Consider the following 16,511-nt stretch of genomic DNA (forward strand, 5'->3'; position numbering starts at 1 on the left):
AGCAGAATAGATCAACGCTCTCCTTCTGCAAGAGATAACAAGTGATTGCCATCACAGATTGGTGATGGAGAGGGTTCTGCTCACTGTCAGAGGAGCCAGTTCTGAACAAGTGCCACTCTTGGCCGAGCACTGACTCCAGCTCCAGCACCAGCCCCAGTGGAAGAGCGGTATGTGTGACACAAATGGCACTCCTGAAGTATGTGCACTAGAGGCTCAATTCTCAGCTGACAGTTTGGGGGAAGTCGTGGCCTAATGGTTAGAGAGTCGGACTCGTAACCAAAAGGTTCTGGGTTCGAGTCTCGTACCGGCAGGGATTGTAGGTGGGGGGAGTGAATGTACAGCGCTCTCTTCCACCTTCAATACCATGACTGAGGGGCCCTTGAGCAAGGCACCGAACCCCCAACTGCTCCCCGGGCGCCGCAGCATAAATGGCTGCCCACTGCTCCGGGTGTGTGTTCACTGCTGTGTGTGTGCACTTAGGATGGGATAAATGCAGAGCACTAATTCCTAGTATGGGTAACCATACTTGGGCACATGTCACGTCACTTTTCGTTTGTAGTTAGCATGTTGTTAAGCTAACAACTGCACAGAGAGACTCAATGTTCAATTGATTTCAACAGCGTTTGACGTTAGCATGTTGTTAAGCTAACAACTGCACAGAGAGACTCAATGTTCAATTGATTTCAACAGCGTTTGACGTTAGCATGTTGCTATGCTAATAGCTCCATACTTTATTGTACATAAAAATACATAACATTCAAATATTGGGTAAAATAGTCCTTATTTTAATTAAACTCTGCCATCTTTAACACCATTTTTTTAACGATGTTTGTTGCATTGCATTAAGAGGCTGCCTTATCATTTGATCAGAGTGAGGTATCTTAGAGGCAGCTCACTACGTTTTGGAACAGAGCCTGTTGGTGCAGCCAGTTCCCACTGGCTGGTCAACCATTTTAACAGGTTGGGGTGCTGAGATGATGGCAGGGGTGCACACAGGTTGAGTGGGAACAAGTGTGGGTATTTGTATTTTAGTCCTCGGAGAGAACAGAGAGCGGGAAGGGAAGAGTATGACGAAAGATGAAGCGTCCATCTCCTTGGTAACCCGCTTGTTCGTCATGAAAAGTGCCGTCTGTCAATAAATGTCCGTCTCAGGATGTCCAGGGAAGTGGGGGCGGAGTTTTAATACGTTTTCTGGATAATTCCTAGCAGCAAAGACAAGCCGTCACAAAGGTGAGGAAAACAGGAAGACAGACGTAAAGACATGAAAATATCTGGGGAAGAAACAACAGGGGTTTGGGTAGGGGCTGGCACAACGACATGGCAGAGACGGTGAAAGGGGAAATGTGTCTGGATTTGTGTCATAATTTGTTTTTAAGCAGTCATTTCCATCATACAAAAGTTTGTCCAAATATAAATTCCATCAACTCTAAGACTATGTACATTTTTGAGTGCTTTTATGTTGGGACGTAAAGTTTTAGGGCTGCTCCTGTGTCCCAACGGATGCCACCAGCTTGGTATTGTCCCTGGGATTGCCCGCTGGGCATTTAGAGTCACTAGGCTGAGGGTCGTGGTGACGGGCGTAAGGTGGGTGTCTGTTGGGCGTGCCAGGTTGAAGAGGCACCTGGCCATTCTTCTCGTCTGAAAAAAGTTGTTTAATTACGTCAAAGAAGTTACTCAATGGGCTGCCTAGGTACACAGATAGGAAGAAGAGGAAAAAAGAGAGAAAGAGAGAGAACAAATAGAGAAATGAACAATGGGTTCACACGAGAAGTGGACAGAAAGGGGAAAACAGGAGAAAGGAGAAAAAGAGGGGAAATGTCAAGACTAAGACATGAAGAAGCTTTTAGGGCCATACTAACTTTTAATGTTGAAAATTCTGTACAAGATGAGGATTCCCTGGTTAAGTCAGACAAAACCAGCTTAAACTGGTAGCTAGCTGGTTTCTAACTGGCCATTAGCTGGTCTAAGCTGGCTTGCAGCTTACAGTACATTCAAAGTTACAATATTTTACCAGGATGTCTTTCTTGGAAATAGAAACCATAACCATGGTGTTGCTAGTGCTATGCTGTATGAGTTGAGCAAGATGAACATAGCTACATCAACATAATTAGCTGTAGTTTAGAAGGTTGATAAGCTGAACTACCAAATGGTGGGCACCTGGCTAAGCTGGTAGACCAGATAAATCACCTTGACTGCCAAAAATATGCTTAACCTGGTTTTTCCAGCCCAATTTCAACTAGGTTTCCACTAGCTAGTCAACCAAAATAACACTCTTGGACCAGAAATAACCCAGCTATCATGTTCCAAAAGCAACTTGACTAACTCAAATGCTATGACCTGTTTTTTCCAGCAACATCCTTGACCAAGTTGGTGTACCAGCTTAGCCAGGTCCCCAACAGCTAGTATGAGATGGTCAACCAGCGTGAACCAGCTAGAAACCAGCTACCATTTTCCAAAACAGACCAACCATCTTAAAGTCAATGTGATACAGCATTTGCAATCCATTTTGCTTCCGCCAAGATGGTTGGTGGGACTTTTAAGATCTGCTTTTTCCAACAACATCCTTGATCAAGATAGTGTAACAGCTCAGCCGGTAGTTCAGCTGGTCAGCTGTCTAAACCAGCTACAGTGTTCCAAAACAGAGCTACCTCCTTAAAGTCAACATGAAACAGCATTTGCAACCCATTTTACTTCAGCCAAGATGCATTTCCAAGTGAAACAGAATATTCCCCCCAAAATTAAGGTGCGAATAGATTTTTCTCCACAGGCAATTGTTTGCTGAGTTTCAAGATGGAGTCAAACCTGAATGCAAGTTTGCAGTCGATTGTTGCAGACCTGGAGTCTGAAGGCTGGAGGCTGAAGGTCATCCCCAAGAGCATCTCTAACACTTCTTTTCAAATCTATTGTTATTTACATTTATTTGAAGTATCCTACTTTAATAGACAAGAAAATGCTGCTTAACTGGTGAGATTGGTGTAACAACAGTACCTAAACCAAATAAATAGCTTTAGCTAACATAAACGTTTTTAATTAGGTTGTACTAAGTCATTTGAAATAAGACCAGGAACGTGTATTAAGAAAGTAAAGAGAGTTGATTTTGATTTCATGTTGACTTTTAGGGTTTTAGCCCTGATAGAGGTGAGGCACATGGCTTTATATAGCAAACATGAGAAAGGCTAGATAATTAGAAAAGGCTCTAAAGTAATGAGAGAAGCGATGTGGCATCTGCACATCTGTCACTGCAGAGAGAATGACACGTAGATCAGTCAGGAGACCCACACATGGGTACAATGTACCCTTTAATCTTCATTCCGCTCACTCCTCAAAGTCACATAAGCCTATGAAGTCTCATCTGTCTGGTTCAATTTTACACCATATTCCACAGGCGGAATATACATCAACAAGATATCATCAAGCACTCTATATTCGGCCTTGTTTTTGTGATTATGTTCATGAAAATTTTTTGGATGAAAAACTACAATGTCTACAAACATTTTCTTCGCCAAAGTCTATACACAGTGACCACTGCTCAAATATTTTATTTTATTTATTTTTAATAAATTTCTTCATCTAAACTACATCTGGACCTTTCCTCAGAATTGTGAGATATAAACTCACACATATATATATATATATATATATATATATATATATATATATACCCTCTCCAGAAACCTCTCACTGTCAGCTGTTCTTCTCCCTGGCCGAGGGAATACTCAGCGCACTGGCACACAGCTGGCCGCGGGGCCTTCGCAAGTATGCGTTTCCCCCAGTGAGCCTTCTTGCACAGTTTTCACTCATTCTAGCAGACTTCTGTAAACTTTTTGTTTTTCGACAGGCTAATTAAAAACCTGTGCATCCTGATTCCTGGAACTGGCGATTTTCAAACGTTCTTGGCATTTGTGTGTAATATGCAGCAGACGGTCTGTGAATAGTCCATCTGAGGCTCAGACTAGCCTTAAGCTAACTCTGACTGTATTAGAAACCCCCCTTTAGTTTACTTGGTTTAGTATACTTCCAAATGCATGAATACACATGCAAACCTGCACAATAACACAAACTGGCACTCAGTCACACTTGGGGGCACATAAGAGCCTCTGGTGTACATATGCACAGCCTCGTCTGTTTGGCTCACATAACTAAGAAACTAAGACCAGATTCATAAGCCACGTACGCACTAAATAGCCAGTTTATGTTGTGCTCATCTTAACAGCTTGTCTTGCAAGTGTACACAAAACTTAAACAGAAAAGAATTGTGCTGCACTTAATTACATGTGAAAGGGTATTTATGTGGTTGGGTGCACTTAAAGTGGGATGTGATCTACAGGGCATGCATCATTGCATGTGCTGTGATTATCACAGGCTTATATAAGATAAAAGGCAGTGTGTGTGACAAAGTAGTTTAGTGACCCCAAAAAGTTTTTGGACACTTAAAGAGATAGTTCACCCAAACATGACCTTATTTATTCACCCTCATGTCTGCAGAACAAAGCCATACAGGTTCGGAAAAACATGAGTGTATGATGATAGAATCTTTATTTTTGTGTGAACTATCCCTAAAATGAACATAATTGTATTAGACCAGTGGTTTTTTGACAAGGGTCCTCAGTAAATTTCCAAGCGGGCCACAGGATGACTTAAAAGTACTTAAATGAATAAATATTAATAAATTAGTATAAATCTGTTTAAATAATCAAATGAATCCCAAAATGAATCATGGCTAATTATATCAATACTCTCAGTTTCTATTTTCTTTGTTTCTTAATTGAATCAGATTTGGAGAAATGTAGCATTGCATCACTTGCTCACAGATGGATCCTCTGCAGTGAATGGGTGCCGTCAGAATGAGAGTCCAAACAGCTGATAAAAACATCACAATAATCCACAAGTAATCCACATCACTCCAGTCCATCAGTTAATGTCTTGTGAAGGGAAAAGCTGCGTGTTTGTAAGAAACAAATACATCATTAAAATATGAGTCCATAGTTTATAATAACGCTTCCTCCAGTGAAAAAGTCCATCTCCTAATGTCTCTCTGCACATCAAAATCCTCTCACATATTTGTTTAGAACTGTTTTGGACTGTTTTTGCTTGTAAATGATTGATCTGTGCATATTTCTCTCCTGATTCTGACGAGATGACTTTTTCACTGGAGAAAACAATATTATGGATTATGAACTCGTATTTTAGCCGGAAACAACAGTTTGAAGTTAAAAATGACTTAATTGTGGATTTGTTTCTTACAAACGTGCAGGTTTTCACTTCACAAGATGTTAACTGATGGACTGGAGTGGTGTGGATTATTTGTTGATTATTGTGATGCTTTTATCAGTTGTTTGGACTCTCATTCTGACGGCACCCATACACTGCAGAGGATCCACTGGTGAGCAAGTGATGCAATTATAAATTCCTCCAAATCTGTTCTGATGAAGAAACAAACTCATCTATGGCCTGAGGGTGGGCAAGTTTTCAGCAAATTCTCATTTAGGTATCTAAAGCAATGACGTTCAGACATCTTTAAGTGTGACTCAAGTGTCTAAATACTCTCTGGGCCACTGTAATTGTGCTGCAAGATTGGCGTATTTAACACAGAAGCCGTAAAAATCTTACCACACTTTGACTTTGAGACTTTGGCGGTTTTTGCAGCACACTGAGAGTTCTCTGTGAGAGAGAAACATGCGTGTTGACACCAGACAAAACTATCACAAATAGCGCACCCTTTTTCGGTTTATAAATTGGATCAGCGCATTAGCTCATTAGATTCGCTGTGTACGCTCTTCATCATGCTTATGTGAAGCAAATGAGCAATTTCCAATTAACAAGCATGGGGCCAGATGTCTTCATCTAGACTACATTAGGGGCAAGAAGACTTCGGTTGGGTGGTTATTAGACAAGTTTATGTGGATAATTATACTTGTTTGGAATAAAAATAGTTTTTATGAAACTAAAGAACATTAGGAGGCTAGGTATTTGCATACACACAGAAAACCACAACCACCTACACAAAATAACATAATTAAATGCGTAATTTAAGTGTTTATTTCTGGAGCGGTGAGTGTAATCTGACTGCAGTGTGTATGTGCCATTCATCTGCAGTGCAGTAGTGCGTTCAAACCACAGTGAGTCATACAGCGCTGAATGAGACAGAGCGAATGAATGTGACGTGTTTGAGTGAAAGCAAAGGAGAAAGAAGGAAAGACAGTGAAAGACAGTGGGGTGGGAACAGAGAAGGACGACAGGAGGAGCAAAAGCAACAATCTACTTTCTTGAGATGGTCTGGGATTTCTTTCTGTTACCCAACACTCACTGAAACCTCCTCAAATTGGCAGCAACAAACACTGTTGACTAAACACTCTCGTTATTAAATGCTACTTGATAAATTCTAGAAGTAATTACTAAAATGTGTGCATATACAGTGGGGTCCAAAATAGCATTGGCATTTTTTATTTAAAAAACAATATTTTCCATTAAATAAATAATATTATGAGCAAAACAGTTTGATTAAAAAGTTTAATTAGTGGAATAATACAATTTAAAATTTAGTATTGAAACATTAATGTAAAATTATTTTATCAATAGTCATTACTCCAATCTTCAGTGTTAGGCTACATGATCCTTCTAGCATGCTGATTTATTGCTCAAGAAACATTTCTTATTATTTCAGGTTTTCATTAATTATAAAAAGAATTATTACATATATTTTTATTCTAGAAAATGCATCATCTTTTTTATTTAAATTGAAAAAAAAAATTGGTCAAAAGTGACCATAAAGACATGAATAATGTTAAAATACTTTTATATTTCAAATAAATGTTCCTTTGAACCTTCAATTCATCAAAGAATCATGGAAAAATGCATCACAATTATAATTAATAATAATTGAACACCAATAATAAATAATAATAATTGAGCAGCAAATCAGCATATTAGAATGATTTCTGAAGAATTGTGTGACATTAAAGACTGGAGTAATGGCTTTGTCGTCACAGGAATAAATTACATTTTAATTAAATAAATTTTTTTTTTCGATAATATTCAAATAGAAACCAGTTCTGTTAAATTCTAATAATATACTGTTTTTTTAACTGTATTTTTTATAAATGCAGCCTTTCATTTATATAATTATTACTCTCTCCAATACTTTTTTTTCAGCCACGTACAGCACCTTTGTATATTTTATTTATTACCTTTATTTAACCAGGAAAAAGACTCACTGAGATTAAAATCTCTTTTACATGAGTGTCCTGGCCAAGATATACAAACATATAACCAATTAAAAACAATTACACGCCATTAATTCACTCTCTAGATTATGCAGTAATATTTAAAATAAATGTAAGACACCAAGTTTTGTAACTTCATCTGCTTTTAGAGAAGATTCCAATCTGAAGTGGCGGCATATTAAGGAAGTTTTACCAAGCTCAGTTCTGACAAAGAGCACACAAAGATTATAATTTGATTGAGAACATGAGTAATTGGCAGACAACGTCATTTGAATAAAACAACAAAGATAAAATGGCAAATAACCCAATATGGCTTTATATATCAATAGATACCAATGCATTTTTCTCTGAATGCTCAAAGAAGGCCATGCAACTCTTTTGTATAGTTCGCAATGATGTGTTGAAAATTTACAATCAGTTATAAATCTCAGAGCACCATGGTACAAAGCATCCAAGAAGGCAAGAAGATAAGAGGGAGCATGCTGATACACTACGTCCCCATAATCAAGAACCAGTAGAAAAGTAGCGGACACTAATTTCTTCCTCACATTGAATGAAAAGCACGACTTATTTCTAAAATAAAACCCTAACTTTTTCTTTAATGTTTGCCTCAAATACTGTCCGTGGAGATCCATTACCAGTAGTTACTGAAACGATCTGCATTGGTGTGCATTTGAAAAACTCAAAAGTTGGATTATATGCATTGGTGTTGTCTATTAAATGCTGTTGTTCACCTAACAGACCACTATGTGGAGCTGTTATCATGTGTCAAGAAGAGAGGATGTGCACGGGGTGGATGGAGAATAGGATGGAAAAGTGCCTTTTCTTTACGTTTCTCCTCTAAAAGAAAAAAAAAACACATTATAAGCCGTTCATCTTTGAAGCTCTGGATAGTTCACGATAATAGAATATATATACTGAAGAAACACTTTCCCAAAACTTGGTATTTTATAGTAATGCCCCTGATTTGTGTCTTCTGTGTTCTGGTTCGTTTAGCACAATAATTGATGGTGAGAGAGCAGGATTTCAGTTTTAGGGTTATCCCGACCTAAAACGGTAGCAGGAACCTTTACATAACCAGTCCAGATCCGTCATCCAACAAGGACACTATCTCCCAAAACTAGAAATCATGAAGCTGAGGTGCCCACATTTGGAGAACTGTCGGGGAAATCTACCGTTAATGCCGTCTGAGAAATGGGAGCAGCGGTGTGGCCGAAGGGAATCACCACGAATTGAAAAACTCCCCATCTCTTCTAGCGTCTGAATGGGGATTTCTTTAGGGTGGGATCATGTGGAGAATACTGTGATGCTGTGTTGTGGTGTGCTGTGGACGAGGAACATGCATGATGGAGGAGGGGTATAAACAGGCATGATAGGGATCGTGGGACTCGGGACGGAGTGGGGGAAGGGACAGGGGGATTTATACTCACCAGACAGCTGCTGGACTCCCGGCTGGTCGTGTGTGCTTAACAACTGCGCCTGAATCGTTTCTACCACCCGCTTGAAACGCCGGCTTGGACCTGCAATAAAGTGTAACAGGTCACACATGTAAAAAGACTAAACCCTGTTGACATTTTGAAAGAGGAAGTCGGAGCGGAACTTCCTTAAGACCGAAGAATCGACTACTCATTCACTTGGCTTGCATTCTAGTGAGAAAAGCTCCACAGACAGAAAAATTGGAGCCTTTTAGGAATATGACAGGAATTTATTATAAAACTACTTGTAACTTGCAATCTTTCTTATCTCTACTAGGTGGACAATGACATTATTTAACATCCTGCACGCTGTAGTGGATAAGAGCTGCTGCTGGCGCTATCATGAGGAGACGTAATGGATATTAATGGCAGAAAATAAGGGAGAATGATGCATTAGCCGAAATAATAATGCATTTTTAGGTGTTCTATTTATCTTATGTTGTTATTGTGATCTGCAATATACTGATGGGATAATTAGTGTGTAAGAGACTATTTGGCTCAATCTGAGAATTAAATGGAAATATTTGTAAGTATTGTTCCTTAGAGGACACAAATAAAATTCCTGCCAAGACTAAGAATAAGACTGTCAGAAATGGGCTATGTAATATATATTCATAATCACATATCTTCAAAAATTAATTTGCCCATTAAGCTTCCTCAAGGCAATTGGTCTCATTCACTAACCAGGCGTATGCACCAGTTTGTGCGTGAAGTCATACAAACGTTTTCACAAACAAATCATGACTCATCTGTTACATTTTTCATAAATTTATAATACATTTTACTACAAATGTAGGAACAACTGAAACCACATAAATGTTTTAATCCTAATTATATTTCAAAATATACATGTGTCTTATGATTGCTGAGCCTGAGAGTGACAAAAAGCTACGAAGAAAAGATTGTTCGGAAAGTCCTTATATTATACAAATGATTAACACATGGTCGCTCATTTATAACACTCCAAGTACATTAACAATAGAACAAGTTTCATAATTAATTCATTTACGCACAGTGTTACAAATTAGGCAGAGAAGTTCTCTTGTGTGTATAAAAACAAATAATCTGCACAATTATTAGTGAATGAGACCCAATATCATTAGAATTCGCAATCCAACCTGACAGCTGTCATCACTCAAAAATATTTTTTCAAGTATTAAAATGAGTAATAAACAGAGAATTTAACCTTGTATATCAACTATATATAGTTGTATTGGTGAATATAAATGAAAATTATTTTAAGATTATATTTATTATTTGTTTTACATTAATCATTTTGAATTATTTGGCGACAAAGCATTTTTGGTAAAAAAATTTTTATATATATATATATATATATATATATATATTGCAAAATATTATCTCAACAAAATTTAATTACAAATAAATGATCCCAAACATGTTTAAACATCATGGAGAAAGATAAAACAATTCACCTTTTTCTCTTTTACCCATGACTATTTTCGTTTATTTCAAGCTACTCTGATGTTCTACGGTCTTGATGAGTGCTGATGTAGCAGCGGGTTTGATTGCGGTTGCTGTGGTTACCTGAGAGCAGAATGAAGGTGACTGAATAGATGCCGTTCTCCTTGGTGGCCGCAGTGCTCTCGGTGTACGTGATGTCGACCTGGAACTTAACAGGCTTCTGGAAGACGGTGGGGCCAGCGGTGGATTTATACTCAGCCCGAAAACTTGTCTGCGAGACGACGCTGTGACTGAGGCTGGGTATCTGAGGAAGGCAAGGATCAGTTCATTGTTACATATTTTACACTGTTACACTGTTCCATTTATACATATTTGGAATAAATGGAGACTTGGAAAAGCGTGGCTGTTGATTAAGGTGCGGTTACATATATGGTTATTTGGTGAATTTTTGCAGGCGAAATCCAGTAATTTTAATAGGAATCTAGGTCTTCGGTAATTTCAGATTTCGTAGACTTCACATCAGATTCAAGTCACCATGGGAATTTGCCATGAATTTATGATTTCTGAGGTTGTTTTGCTAGCAAAATTCACATAAATTTCATTGTTTGGATAAATTTTATGAGCAAAATCCAATCATTTCCATGGGAAAGTTTGGGAATTTCGTGTAAGGGCAATGCCACTAAATTGGACAAAAATGCCCCTGCACAAACAAATTAAATCTATTATGTCTATTGCTAACAAAGTGAATATGAATAGACAGTGTCGATTGCGGCATTAAATTAAGATCTGCCCATGTTGCACCGTATATCATTTTAGGCGTTTTTACAGTGTTGCGCATTTTAACCGATCACACACATACAGGTGCATCTCAATGAATTAGAATGTCGTGGAAAAGTTCATTTATTTCAGTAATTCAACTCAAATTGTGAAACTCGTGTATTAAATAAATTCAATGCACACAGACTGAAGTAGTTTAAGTATTTGGTTCTTTTAATTGTGATGATTTTGGCTCACATTGAACAAAAACCCACCAATTCACTATCTCAACAAATTAGAATACTTCATAAGACCAATAAAAAAAATATTTTTAGTGAATTGTTGGCCTTCTGGAAAGTATGTTAATTTACTGTACATGTACTCAATACTTGGTAGGGGCTCCTTTTGCTTTAATTACTGCCTCAATTCGGCGTGGCATGGAGGTGATCAGTTTGTGGCACTGCTGAGGTGGTATGGAAGCCCAGGTTTCTTTGACAGTGACCTTCAGCTCATCTGCATTTTTTGGTCTCGTTTCTCATTTTCCTCTTGACAATACCAGTCAAGCACACCAACACCATGGTCATTCAACCAACTTTTGGTACTTTTGGCAGTGTGGGCAGGTGCCAAAAATCCTGCTGGAAAATGAAATCAGCATCTTCAAAAATCCTGCTAATCAGCATCTTCAAAAAGCTGGTCAGCAGAAGGAAGCATGAAGTGCTCCAAAATTTCTTAAATTTCTTGTGCAGTGACGTTGGTTTTCAAAAAACACAATGGACCAACACCAGCAGATGACATTGCACCCCAAATCATCACAGACTGTGGCAACTTAACACTGGACTTCAAGCAACTTGGGCTATGAGCTTCTCCACCCTTCCTCCAGACTCTAGGACCTTGGTTTCCAAATGAAATAAAAAACTTGCTCTCATCTGAAAAGAGGACCACTGGGCAACAGTCCAGTTCTTCCTCTCCTTAGCCCAGGTAAGACGCCTCTGACATTGTCTGTGGTTCAGGAGTGGCTTAACAAGAGGAATACAACAACTGTAGCCAAATTCCTTGACACATCTGTGTGTGGTGGCTCTTGATGCCTTGACCCCAGCCTCAGTCCATTCCTTGTGAAGTTCACTCAAATTATTGAATCGATTTTGCTTGACAATCCTCATAAGGATGCGGTTCTCTCGGTTGGTTGTGCATCTTTTTATTCCACACTTTTTCCTTCCACTCAACTTTCTGTTAACATGCTTGGATACAGCACTCTGTGAACAACCAGCTTCTTTGGCAATGAATGTTTAGATTAGATTAGATTCAACTTTATTGTCATTGCACATGTAAGGTACAAGGCAACGAAATGCAGTTAGCATCTAACCAGAAGTGCAATAAGGAGAGGTTATTATGTGAGTATAGGAGAGCATAAGTCTAAGTGGACGTCCATGACATGCGTCATGCGGAGCCCCAAAAGACTCAATTCTTGTTTAGCCTGTATATGCTCCCACTAAGTCAAATAATGAGAAAGAACCAAATTGCCTTTCACAGCTTTGCAGATGTTACCCAGGTTTACCTAGCCTTATCACCAAATGACTACAGCCCCATTGACTCCCTATGCCGATGCATTGATGAAATTAACAGTTTGGATGTGCTAAAACTTTCTTCAGTTAAACAAGGAGAAAACTGAAGTCATTGCACTTGGAAGCAAAGACGAATTTCTCAAGGCGATTGCAAACCTTGACTCTAGGTATCAAACAACAAAAAATCAAGTCAAGAATCTTGGTGTGATTCTGGAGTCAGATTAACTGTTTTAATTCATTATTAAATCAATTTTTAAATAATTTAAAACGTTTTTTTTTTATTCTATGTTGTGAGTATTATTATTTTTTATGATTATTTTACTCCCCTTTTATGTAAAGTACTCTGAATTACCATTGTGTATGAAACGTACTATATAAATAAACATGCCTCGCCTTGCCTAACAGTCCTGGTCATCCTAAATACCAGTTACGGTCAATGAGATGAAGACATGCGGAGGTAGAGAACACAACAAACATACCCTTTTGGGTCATGAAGCACCCTGTCTAACACAACACACATTCTCCAGAATGGGGTAATGATGGTTTCATTATTTCATGATGAAGACAGACTGAATATTCAGATACCAGATGGGACGGTTCGACTTTTTCTTAAGACAAAGACAATTGTTTGATTTCAAGAACACACAACCAAATCCTAATGCTATTTCACCAAATAACACAACAACGGCTGATCCGTTACAACATATACATGTCAAGTCTGTTTTATCATAGGTATATCGTATTATTCTTGAATATAATTGTTTAGTCTAAATATGTTAACTATTTATTTATTTTTTACAAAGATGTTACATTTAACATGTCTAACTAATAACGCATTGAAACGCTACAGACTTCTAGGTCAGGGAACTACAAATCCCAGCATAAACCTCAGACTTCAGACATGACCACCGGGGCAATACCCCACAATACTCATAAATGGTAACGGTCTAAAACGTTGGACTTCTAAATATACGCCTGCTCAGATACCCTATATAAAAAGACTCACATGCAAAGTCGCGAAATTTTCGCGAACCGATTCTTTCGGGGAGTTTGGGTCAATGAACCGCTTCAAAGAACCGTTTCGTCGGTTCCTTTAGTCATCACGCAATGATGTCAGTATACATTTCTTTTCTAACAACTCATCTATTCTTAACTGTTTTAATTCATTATTAAATCAATTTTTAAATAATTTAAAACGTTTTTTTTTTATTCTATGTTGTGAGTATTATTATTTTTTATGATTATTTTACTCCCCTTTTATGTAAAGTACTCTGAATTACCATTGTGTATGAAACGTACTATATAAATAAACATGCCTCGCCTTGCCTAACAGTACTGGTCATCCTAAATACTAGTTACGGTCAATGAGATGAAGACATGCGGAGGTAGAGAACACAACAAACATACCGCTTTTGGGTCATGAAGCACCCTGTCTAACACAACACACATTCTCCAGAATGGGGTAATGATGGTTTCATTATTTCATGATGAAGACAGACTGAATATTCAGATACCAGATGGGACTGTTCGACTTTTTCTTAAGACAAAGACAATTGTTTGATTTCAAGAACACACAACCAAATCCTAATGCTATTTCACGAAATAACACAACAATGGCTGATCCGTTACAACATATACATGTCAAGTCTGTTTTATCATAGGTATATCGTATTATTCTTGAATATAATTGTTTAGTCTAAATATGTTAACAATTTATTTATTTTTTACAAAGATGTTAAATTTAAAACGTGTAACTAATGACGCATTCAAACGCTACAGACTTCTAGGTCAGGGAACTACAAATCCCAGCATAAACCTCAGACTTCAGACATGGCCACCGGGGGCAATACCCCACAATACTCATACATGGTAGCGGTCTAAAACGTTGGACTTCTAAATGTACGCATGCTCAGATACACTATATAAAAAGACTCACATCTCCGCACTATTTGTTAAGTATACGGTCCGTACCTGTTGCGATGTTACAATTTAGTGACGTTAGCAATGCAAAGTCCGATTCATTTTCGCGAACCAATTCTTTCGGGGAGTTTGGGTCAATGAACCGCATTAAAGAACCGATTCGTTGGTTCCTTTAGTCATCACGCAATGATGTCAGTATACATTTCTTTTCTAACAACTCACTGACATGTTATATCAATGAATCATTCAAATAACGTTATCTGTGTGAACTCATATTGCTGATTATTGTCTTTCGTTCATTTTAGTTAATGATGTTTGTAAAAGGACTGATAACACATTAATGTAATGTTTTGGTTCGTGTCTTACACAACTGCGTGTTACTAAACAATTTTTTTATTACGTTTTAATATAAAATATAATAGTTTGTTTACAATTTAGATGCTTTTCTTATGAAATCACACAAAGAACCATTATTTGTTAACACATTAATTGAAATAATACCGTATGGTCATTTCTGGTTTGTCCACGAAGATGCCGCGAGACACAAGATCTCAATCTTACTATTTCTCTGTACATTTAAAACACTTAAAGTTGAAGATGGTGAGGAAAAACTATTTTATTTGTACGCGTCTCTAAATACAACTTTAATAAATCAGTTGTTTTGAGCAAAAGCGATGATTCAGGCAGTTTTATTCAGTCGTAGTGTTTTAGGCGCCCGCCTTTTAGTTTTGTTCCAGGAAACAGGTACGACTGTAACTGAGCGTCAATTATGTGTACTGCGTTAGACTATCCATGACTTGTTGCTTCTATCGTACTAATTCGCTTAGGATAAAGGCGTATGCAAAATCATTAAAATCCAAAAATTGAACACGGAGAAAAGAATAACGAGTAAAGTGATTCAAACTTTTATTTACCTTTTATTATGTGAAGAAAATGATCAAATTGTCATTACAAACAATAGTGATGACATTACAGGTTATCTAGCCAGAAAAGAAAATCTCTGCATGCCAACATGTTTTTCTGTAATATGAAATTGACTAGCGTCTCAATAATTTCACATATCATGGAACCATACTGTTTTTGAACTAGCGTCACACATAAATCCATTACACACGTACACAGACAGAGAACCTCGTCAATGTACATCTCATCGCTACATTCAGACATCGTATCCAGAATTTTTCTGGTAGTTACACAGATTGGCCCTTTGCCGGTTATATACAAGCTCGTCAAATCAGGACATGGATTATTTTTCAGGCTTCTTACAACGTCCATTTAATTTTTGAGATTTGTTACACACTTGGAATCCCCCGTACGATCATGATTCGGATCGGACGCATCGTCAATGATCTTACGCAGAAGATCAATAATTTGCTCTCTGTAACGTTGTTTAAACATAGAGTGTACGACATCTTTTCCAGGACACATTTTCCCCACGGCGCAGAAGCACACCTGTTGCTCATTCGCAGCAGCGCCAGTAGTGTCAGACATCTTTTTCAGAATTCGTTCCAAGACGTAAACTTTGTCTCCTAATCGATAATGTTGTAGCCATTTCCTAGAATCTGGATTGACTGTTTTAATCCATGACGGTCCAGGTCTTGTGCAATTTCAATTTCTGGTTGAATTTCTGGAAAAATTGTGTTAGGATCAGACAAATTGGATCGTTGAAGCTGATTCTGTCGGTCCGTGTAGATAACGTTTTGATCAATAAGATTTATCCAACATGGTTCGCAAATCCATGGTTCGCAAATCTAGGAAAAGTAGGCAATAACGGCAGAGTTTATCAGAAGCTGTTCGCTTACAGCTATGTAGCGTAGCCGTAGTCATGAGGAAGCAGTGAAGGACCTTCTGTATAGCGTCGTACATTAGAGCGAAATAAATTGTTGGGGGAGAGGTCTTGTTTTGACCGTTGGCTGGTTGTTGAGATGGGGGCGTTGCACTCAAAAGTGGAGGAGGGTGAAGGGCCTGGTTAGGGACTGACCAGCGAAGCCCCGCATGTGCCACCAAAGAGATTTCATTTTCGGAAGATATTTTGCTTAAAGATTACGAGGTAACTCGGTCATTTAAAAGATTTACCTTTTATTTATTTTTATATTTTTTAATAAAGTTCTAAAAAGAAAACGAGTAGACCTAATAGAATGTAGACGGAA

The 16,511-nt window shown here is 38.0% G+C and overlaps 1 pseudogene; it reads right to left on the minus strand.

Moving 5' to 3' along the window:
- Positions 1-800: 800 nt before the first annotated feature.
- LOC107688575 (serine/threonine-protein kinase BRSK2-like) overlaps positions 801-16,511 on the minus strand; it is an 89,273-nt pseudogene continuing 73,562 nt past the window's right edge.

The sequence above is a fragment of the Sinocyclocheilus anshuiensis genome, unplaced genomic scaffold, assembly GCF_001515605.1.
Source record: "Sinocyclocheilus anshuiensis isolate Anshui unplaced genomic scaffold, SAMN03320099.WGS_v1.1 scaffold521, whole genome shotgun sequence".
Lineage (NCBI taxonomy): Eukaryota > Metazoa > Chordata > Actinopteri > Cypriniformes > Cyprinidae > Sinocyclocheilus > Sinocyclocheilus anshuiensis.